Here is an 8,100-nt window from a genome sequence, read left to right on the forward strand (position 1 = left end):
AGGGATTATGAGCACTGAGGTGCTGAATGAGAAAGCAGAACCAGAATGGTAATAATCTCTGGATTATTATCTGAGCAATTTGGCACGGTGTGAGCATCATTATAGATGCAAATGCATTGTTCAAATGGTGGCATGGCAGAAATGTGTTTGAATTCATGGGACATTGGCATGTGTTCGTCCTGCTGTGTTCATCCAGCTCCACACTTTGTTATCTTGGATTCTGAAGCATCTGCAGTTCCCATTATCTCCGATACAAATGGACAGAGATGCCAGGGTTGGCTTGTCAGTAAGAAATGAGGTCGCGCTGAAGGAACCACAGCTCTTGTGCTTGTTTATTAATGACTTGGAGGAAAGAGGTGCATGTGCTGTGGCTAAATTTGTAGATGACTGAAAAAATATTTAGAAAGACAAGGCATGGCACAGAAACAGAGATTTACCAGGATGTGACTTGGATCGGAATGTATTAGCTGTAAGGTGGGTTTGGTGGAAATGTTGTGTCGTGATAAATGTCATGAGATCAACCATGATCTCAGCGAATGATGGAGGAAATTCAATGGGCCAAATGACTTTTTTTCTGAGTCTTCTTGTTTGACAATGCATTCATGAAGGCGTTTTTTTTTCTCTCTTGGATAAGATTTGAAAATGAAATGTATACACTTCCTTTTCATCTGGGAATAAATAACTGTTCTGAACGATTTCCATTGACGAATAGCAATCTGACAAGCATCACAATGTAAAGAGATTTTTAGCTTCTTTTTAATTGTAAATGTATTCTTTGGAATTAATTCGGCATATATTATTTACGTCTCAGGAAGTATGTTCATCACTGCATCTCAAAAAGTGGTGTGTTGTGTGACAACAGCTTTTTAAAGATCACTTCAATGGTTGTAACACGCATTAAATTACACTGTTGGCCAATCTGTCCATGATTATTTCATTATCTTATGTTTCAAACAGACAAGGAAATATTGGTGATGCAATGAAGAGTTTGATTCTCAAATATAATTGTTGTTATAGCTTCCGCTTGGAAGAAAGATTCACATCAAGTTGACTGGTCAAGTAAATGGGACACTGACTGTGAGTACTTTGAATGTTCGAGTTATTCCTAAAATGAAAGCTATGACCTTGATGATTTCTCTTTCATGCAGATCTGAAGAGACTGTTTTAAAATATCCTCTAGGTTAGTGGTTCAGGCATAAAAGTGCAATATGTATATTTAAGTATATACATGTACATGTGTAATCTGAAAAGATAATGAGTATAAATCACTTGTTACAAGGTGAGAATGAGTTATCCAGATAGTAAGAACTGCCAATGTTGGTGTCTGAGATAACACATTGTGGAGCTGGAGGAATACAGCAGGGCAGGCAGCATCAGAGGCTCAAGAAAGGTGAGGTTTTGGGTCAGGACCCTTCCTCAGAAATGGAGGGTGGAAGGGAGCTCAGAAACAAACAGTGTGGAGGGGGAGGAGGTGCTGGGGAAGGTAGGTGGGATGGTGATAAGTGAGTACTATCCAGATTGGAACAGATTTCCCCCAGCGGGTGTTGAATATGAATTCCAAATCACTCTCAAAATCTTAGTGACTGTTAACATTCATGTTTTTTGTCTGTGTGTTTCAGTAATTGCATGACAGTTTGAATGGTTCTTTGAGAGTGAGGAACCTATGGACTCTCACACACCAAGATGGAATTTAGTTCAAAGAGTGACTTCAAAATAGTTGCTTGCTTTTAAAATCTTGACCATTTTTGCTGTCCAGTTGAATGAATTTAGCTTCATACTGCTTCAATAGGAATTAGTGTTTAATAGGAACATATTTGTGAAACTTACAGTTCCGTAAGTTTTAGCATAAACTGGTGCAGCCTTTCGGTGCTTGCAAAAAGGCTCACCTCTCCGTTAATACCGAAGGAAAATTGGAGTTTAAAAGTAAGTTCACCCGCTGTCAGGGAATGAAATGATAATGTTGACTCAAATATAATTTTTAAGAAAGTAATATATTTGTGAAACACTAAACTCCAATTAAAATTTGGATCTGCTTGTTTTACACATGGTTGGATATTGGATTCATTTTAAATGAGGGTGAAGATCACTTTAAATCCAGCATATTTGTGAAGAAAAGAAATAGCATGTCAAATAAAATTAACTGCATGACTCTACATAGCCCTATATGTAGAATTTCGTTCTGAACTATGAGACACTTATGATCCCGTACTCCCTCAGTGCTCATGGCAAGACTAAGACTCCTGTTTGACGTGCTGTGCACTGCATGGAATGGCGGCAACATCAGATTCATTGATGCTTGAGAATCAAAAGAATATGACGCTAAGATTTAAAATCAAGATCTCATTGAACACTTCAAGGAATGTATTACAGGAAGGTGGGGAAAGCATGTATGACTAATAGAAGGTGGTGGCACAGATCAAGTAGACCTGTGTGCTAAAACTTATGACAAATTTCACATTGAATGGAACAGTTTAAACAGGCTGGAGGAAGCAGACATGCCAGCTCAAACTTGTTGAATTTGTGCATTCTGTTCGTAAACATCAGCAAAATTGTGGGAAACATGTTTATTCTTTCTCTTTTATTGCACAGAACCATACAATTAGACTGTTTTGATGAGGAACTTAAAGATTACGAGTCCCGTCTGTTTGACTCAGAGTTTGGTACCATAGGTTGGTACGATCTTCGTTGGAGAAGGAAAAGGGATGTTCCAGATACAGAAAATAGTCAAACCATTTACTACAAAGTCCGTTTCTGGTTAGTATTAATTAATGCAGTTAACATTTTTAGATCGATATGATTGCACAATGGAGTCAATAAGAAAATTCCATCTGATATTCCACAAATTTTAACCGGATATTAAAGCTGCTGATTTCTTTTTCATGCTGTCTGCTGCTTTTAAGAATGGTTGTCTTACTGTCAAAATGTTTAGCTTTGACTCCATGGCTTCTTCCATTAGCTCACATTGAAACACATGTTTCTTCAGCCAAAAATGTTCGTTTACCCGGTGTAGCTCGACCAACCTTCCCCTGTGGTCGTTCCCCTGAAATCCCCTGCGGTCGCTCCCCTGAAAAACAAGTATACCGTTTTGGATACTGTTCCGGGGGACGACTTAGCAGGGGCATGCAGTAGGGTGCAGGTCTCTGGCACAGAGTCTGTCCCTCTTGCACAGAAGGGAAGCGGGGATAGGAAGAGAGTGATAGTCATTGGGGACTCAATAGTTGGAGGGACTGATAGAAGATTTGCCGGGAACGAAAGAGACTGACGATTGGTGTGTTGCCGACCAGGAGCCAGGGTCCGTGATGTCTCGGATAGTGTGTTTAGGGTCCTGAGGGGAGAGGGTGACCAGCCCCAAGTCGTGGTCCACGTAGGCACCAGCGACGTAGGTAGAAAGAGGGATAGGGATGCCAGGCAGGATTTGAGGGAGCTAGGGTGGAAGCTGAGAGCTGGAACAAAGAGCGTGGCCATCTCTGTTTGTCACCCGTACCACGTGATAGCGAGGCAAAGAACAGGGAGAGATTTCAGCTGAAGACGTGGCTGCAGGGATGGTGCAGGTGGGAGGGCTTCAGGTACATGGACAATTGGGGCTCATTCTGGGGAAGGTGGGACCTGTACAAACAGGACGGTCTCCACTTGAACCAGAGGGGCACGAATATCCTGGGTGGGAAATTGGCTAGTGCCATTCGGGTGGATTTAAACGAGCTCAGAAGGGGGATGGGAAACTGAGGTGTAGTCCTAGTACACAGGAGGATGAGCGTAGGGAGGACATGGTCAGGACCTCACTGTCACAGGAGTGTGCTGGCAGACAGCAAGCTGGATTGAAGTGTGACGATTTTAATGCCGGGAGTATCCGGAATAAGTTAGGTGAGGTTGCAGCTTGGATAGGTACCTGGGACTTCGATGTTGTGGCCATTTCGGAGACATGGATAGAGCAGAGTCAGGAATGGATGTTGCAGGTTCCAGGGTTTAGATCTTTGATTAAGGTCTGGGAAGGTGGTAAAAGAGGGGGAGGTGTGGCTTTGTTGGTCAAGGACAGTATAACGGCGGCTGAAAGAACCTTTGAGGACTCGTCTACCGAGGTGGTATGGGCTGAGGTTGCCAAGGAAGGTTTGTCGACTGAGTCAGTATGGGTGGAAGTTCGGAACAGCAAGGCAGCAGTCACCTCACTGGGGGTTTTCTACGGCCCCCAAATAGCAGTTGAGAGATCAAAGAACTCATTGGCCGGCAGATAGTTGAAAAGTGCAAACATAGCAGGGTTGTTGTTCAGGGTGACTTCAACTTTTCCAATATAGATTGAAACCTCCTGAGTGCAGATGGTTTGGATGGTGCCGTTTTTGTCAGGTGTGTTCAGGAGGGTATCCTGACTCAGTATGTGGACAGGCCGACGAGGCGTGAGGCCATTTTGGATTTGGTGCTCGGCAATGAGCCAGGACAGGTGTCAGATATCGTGGTGGGAGAGCACTTTGGCGACAGTGACTACAACAGCCTCACATTTACCATAGCCATGGAAAGGGAAAGGAGCAGTTACCAGGGGAAGATATTTAACTGGGGAAAAGGAAACTATGATGCTATCAGGCAGGAGTTGGGAAGTACAGATTGGGAGCAATTGTTCCACAGAAAGGGCACAGCAGACATGTGGAGCTGTTCAAGGAGCAGTTGTTGCGAGTGATGTATGAATTTGTTCCTCTGAGACAGGTAAGAAGGGGTAAGATTAAGGAGCCTTGGATGACGGGTGCAGAGGTGCTTCTTGTCGAAAAGAAAAAGGCAGCGTACGTAAGGTGGAGTAAGTGAGGGTCTAGCACAGCTTTAGAGTATGACAGGCCTGCTCGGAAGGAGCTCAAAAGATATTGCCTGTACAATTGTTACCTGTTACAACCTTTGCGTCCACGCTTGCTCATTCAATGGTGTCAAGATGCCAACAGTGAGTGTACCTTCTCCATCCCCTAATGCCGTCAGCTCACACAAGACATAGTCCTTACTTAAAATCTTCTGATCAAACAAAGTTCATTGTTTTGGACATTTTAGTTACCTGTCATGAAACGAAAACTGATTCTGACTGGCGTGAACTGCAGTGCAAATGAATATAATCTGCGAAACGAGATTCCTTATGGGCTTGCATCCGCTAGAAATGATTGCTTTTCAAAGACGTTGCATACATACATTTTTTTCTCCTATCACCTTAGATTATATTTTTGTTTGTGCGTGTTGTGTGGGCTTCCAGTCAGGCCCATAAACACAGTTTGATGCAGTCACTGTTATAACACGGTCTTGAAGGAGAATTTGTGATCTTTGGAGTTTCATTCCAGTGTATGAAGGAGTGCATCATCAAACCACTCCAGATCTCTACTGGTGACTATATTGTTGCAAGTTTTCAAGTGTTACCGATGGTCACATAAAATATGGCCTTTTTGTTGTTGCGCTATTCATCTTAACTGCACCATATCTAGTGTTTAGGCTTGGAAACAATTTCTATTTTTTTGATTTACTTATTCAAAATCATTTATGATTGTTGTCGTGATATCTACGATATGTTATTTTGATTGGACATAGAGGATTGGATCTGTCTTACCCCAACTATTAATGGAAATAATGTATGCGCTTATAAAACCCCTTCTGGGCAAGGTAGTTGCTCAGTGGTTAGAGCTGCTCATGCACTGGGGAGCCAATTGAGATTCCAGTCTTGGGTAACGATCTGTGTGGAATTGACATGTCCTCCCCGCGTCTGCGAGGGGCTTCCGCCAGGTGCTGCAGTTTCCTCCCATTGTTCAAAGATGTGCAGGTCCTTATATGTGATTTGTGAAGCATTTCTTAAATGTTTCAATCCTGCCAGCATCCAGTGCCTTGGACAAAATAACTGGAGGTGAATAAAAGATACTGTGCCTTTTGACACCATTTCCTGCTGGATTTTCATCAATCCTGCTTTATATCGGTGACAACTTCCATGACCTTTTTTGATGCTCTGTCTGAATTGACAGTCTAGTTCCAAATATTTGTTGTGTAGTATTACAAGGTCTCTGCTACAGCATACCCATGAATGCCCACTTCAAAAGATACTTCCATATCATAGAATCCCTACAGTGTGGAAACAAGCCCCTTTTGACCCAACAAGTCCACAGCCACCCTCCAAAGAGCATCTCACCCTGACTCATTCCCCGACCCTTTCCTCAGTAACCCTACATTTCCCATGACTAACACACCTAATCTACACATCCCGAAACACAATGGGCAAGTTTGGCATGGCCCATACAACTAGCCTGCACATCTTTGGACAGTGGGAGGAAACCAGAGCACCCAGCAGGAACCCATGCAGGCATGGGCAGAATGTACAAACTCTGCACAGAAAATCACACAACGGTGGGATCGAACCTGGGTCCCTGGCGCTGTGAGTCAGCAGTGCTAACCACTGAGCCACCGTGCTGCCCTTGGAGTTAGACAGAGCTTGCTTGTTCTTGGGTGGCCTCAAACTGCCAACCTCCACTTCGTGGCAAAAGTGCTGACCAACTGCACTCATCTTCACTGGTTTTTGCTTTGTATCATTGAATTCAATCCTTCAAACTCTATGATAAATATTTAACTTTCCATTGATATGTGAACGTTGTTTTTAGTACACAGTATTGGTTTATTATGTTTCATTGGTACATCATGAATACTGTATGTATATGCAAATGGGCAAGTTGGCAATGATGCAGTCCGCAGACCTGGAGGATAATAACACTGTCCTTCAATCGCCCACGATGCCCTCTGCAAATTGGTCGAAAACAAAAATTTCTATAAAATTCATCTCTCCTCCCGTCAGTCGATCAAAATTAATTCAGAATTTTGTACAGGCCAATAACTGTAAGATTACACGGGCCTAAACAAAACTACTGGCTCATATTAGTTCAGTAAAGTGAAAGGGCAACAATAGAGGCAGTAGGAACTGCAGATGCTGGAGAATCTGAGATAAGAAGGTGTAAAGCTGGATGAACACAGCAGGTCAAGCAGTATCATCCAGCTCTACACCTTGTTATCTCAGATTCTCCAGCGCCAATTTTCTGAAGTCGGGTCTCGTCCCGAAACATCAGCTTTCTTGCTCCTCTGATGCTGCTTGGCCTGCTGTGTTCATCCAGCTCTCCACCTTGGGCAACAATAGAGTATGCTTTAAGTCACTAGATATGTTACGTGGGTTTGTCTTCCTTAGGGTGGAGTTAGTGGAACCGAAAAAGATGTCTCCCTCACAGCGTTTGTGACAAAAGAATTGCATTGTTCCTTGGCGGCCTTTCAACAGAAGAATATCCAGAGATTTCACGAGTGGTAAGAATGTAACTTCTTTTACTTCTCTTTATCTCACTTTTTCCAAAATTGGAAAATAGATTTTAGAAATAACATCGAGCTGATGAAGTGTGAAAAGAAGAATAATTCCTAGCAGTGGTGGGAGTTGGTCAGTGAGGTGGGAGGAGTGGATAGGTGGGAGAGAAGGCGGACAGGTCATGGAGGCGGGGATGAGTGGAGGAACTAGTCTTGGGATGAAGCTGGCGGGTGGGGAGATTTTGAGGGTGGCAAAGTCCATATTGAGGCCATTGAGTTGGAAGCTCCCGAGGCGGAATATGAGGTGCTGCTCCTCTAGTTTCTGGGTGGTGTGATTGTGACACTGGAAGAGGCCCAGGATGGACATGTCGTCCAGGGAATGGGAGGGGGAGTTGAAGTGATGCAATGATTTGGATATGAAAATAGGTGTGGTTAGTAAGTTGCCCAATGATTGAAGGTGTAGTAGCCAGCCAAGGAGGTCACCTCAGAATGCAATGGGACATTGACAAGGGCCAATAAACTGAGGAGTGGCAGATGGAGTTGAAGTTAGACAAATGTGAGGTGCTACATTTTGGAAAGGCAAATCAGGGCAGCACGTATACACTGAAGGTTGTGGGGAGTGTTGCTTAATAAAGAGACGCTGGAGTGCAGTTTCGTAGTTCCATCAAAGTACAGCCACCGGTAAAAAGGATATTGAGGAGACATTTGGTGTGCTCGCCTTTATCGGTCAGTGCATTTAGAATAGGAGTTAGGAGATCACTTAGCAGCCATATAGGATGTTGGTTCGGCTGCTTTTGGAATACTGCAATCGCTTTT

General features: G+C 43.4%; 1 long non-coding RNA gene across 1 annotated transcript; it reads left to right on the forward strand.

Moving 5' to 3' along the window:
• Positions 1-1,010: 1,010 nt before the first annotated feature.
• LOC132207801 (uncharacterized) lies at positions 1,011-7,255 on the forward strand. Its single transcript, XR_009443840.1, has 3 exons — positions 1,011-1,077; positions 2,590-2,754; positions 7,178-7,255. It is a non-coding gene; the product is annotated as an uncharacterized LOC132207801 (long non-coding RNA).
• The last annotated feature ends 845 nt before the right edge of the window (positions 7,256-8,100 follow it).

Source organism: Stegostoma tigrinum, unplaced genomic scaffold, assembly GCF_030684315.1.
Source record: "Stegostoma tigrinum isolate sSteTig4 unplaced genomic scaffold, sSteTig4.hap1 scaffold_160, whole genome shotgun sequence".
NCBI classification, from domain to species: domain Eukaryota; kingdom Metazoa; phylum Chordata; class Chondrichthyes; order Orectolobiformes; family Stegostomatidae; genus Stegostoma; species Stegostoma tigrinum.